We start from the raw sequence: 1543 nt of genomic DNA, 5'->3' as shown, positions 1-1543 counted from the left end.
TTACCCCAAGGCATCAGCGGCTTTCTGCGGTGCCCAGCTTGGGGGAGATGCCAGAGGGCAGAGAAATGGGTCAGAATTCCAGCAAAGCTGGCATGGGCCGGTGGGGAGAGGTGGGCTCTGCAGCCAGGTGCGAGAAAAGACAATGTCAGGGCGGGGTGGGGGAAGGGCTCAGAAATGACCTTTGGGGAGGCTTCTCCTGTCCCACAGCCCAAAGACGCAGCGCTGCCTCCTGGGGCGTTGCCAGCCACACGCTGAGCTGTCTGCACTTTGTCCTGCCCCAGAAACAGGACGCGTGATTGCCCCCACTTGGCCCCCTTCCCGGGCACTCCTGTCTGACCCAGCTGGGTGTCACAGGGACCAGGCTCCTCCGCTGCTGCTCCACCAGCTCGCTGTTCCACTGCTGTGAGGGGCTGCCAGTGCTCAGGGCGGTCTGGCCTCTAAGGCCAAGCCCCGCTTCTCCAGCCAGGGACAGTAATGGTCTGCAGAGGAGATCTGCCTGCAGGCAGCTCTTTTTGGCCCGAAACACCAAGGACCACTGCCCTAGGCTGCCCCAGTCTCAGCCCAGAAGCAAGTGCATCTCTGGGTTGCACAGGGCAGGAGAAGACCCTGGCAGACTCACGGGGAGATGATTTGAAGCATCCCTTTCCTTAAAACATCCTCCCCATGGTCCTCACGGTGGGATTACAGTGGGAGCGTGCAGTGTCCAGAGAAGGGCAACAAGCACAAGTGCACTGACGAGCGGCTGAGGGACCCGGGCAGGAAGGTTGAGCCTGGGGCCAAGGAGGCTCAGGGGAGACCTTCTGACTCTCAACAACTCCCTGACAGGAGGTTGGAGCAATGAGGTGGGGGTCGGTCTCTTCTCCCCAGGAACAAGCACCAGGACAAGAGGAACCGTCCTGCAGTTGTGGCAGGGGAGGTTGAGGCTGTCCCTGAGGAGGTTTCTGGAGTGTGTCCAGAGAAGGGCAATGAAGCTGGTGCAGGTTCTAAAGAGCAAGTCTTGTGAGGAGTGGCTGAGGGACCTGGGATTGTTTGGCCTATAGAAAAGGAAGCTCAGTGAGACCTTCTGGCTCTCGACAACTCCCTGACAGGAAGTTGTAGTGAGGTGGGGATCGGTCTCTTCGCATGTAACAACTGACAGGATGAGAGGAAGCAGCCTCAAGTTGCACCAAGAGAGGTTTGGGTTGGACTTTAGGAAGAATTTCTTTACAGAGAGAGTTGTGAAGCATTGGAACAGGCTGCTCAGGGCAGTGGTGGAGTGCCCATGGCTGGAGGGGTTTGCCAGCGGTGTGGAGGTGGTGCTGAGGGCCAGGGGTTCGTGGGGCCCTGGCAGTGCTGGGGGAACGGGGAGACTCGAGCTGAAAGGGCTTTTCCAATCCAAATGATTCGGGGATTTTACACGATTCTAAGAACCCGAATCCCACCAGCATCGTGTTTGCTGTCCTGCAGAGCACAGCCCCTGAGGCACCATCACACTGCCCCTCCCCAGACCCCTGTGCTCCTGGCCTCCATCCAGCAGATGGAACGGACATGTGTGCCTGCAGTA

General features: G+C 58.9%; 1 protein-coding gene across 1 annotated transcript in view; it reads right to left on the bottom strand.

Moving 5' to 3' along the window:
- LOC104495569 (sodium-dependent proline transporter-like) overlaps window positions 1-1543 on the bottom strand; it is a gene marked incomplete at its 3' end in the record, with an annotated part of 9737 nt that overhangs the window by 4145 nt on the left and 4049 nt on the right. The window lies entirely within an intron of this gene.

This window comes from Buceros rhinoceros, unplaced genomic scaffold (genome assembly GCF_000710305.1).
Source record: "Buceros rhinoceros silvestris isolate BGI_N320 unplaced genomic scaffold, ASM71030v1 scaffold23166, whole genome shotgun sequence".
Lineage (NCBI taxonomy): Eukaryota > Metazoa > Chordata > Aves > Bucerotiformes > Bucerotidae > Buceros > Buceros rhinoceros.
This window is presented reverse-complemented; position numbering and strand designations above follow the sequence as displayed.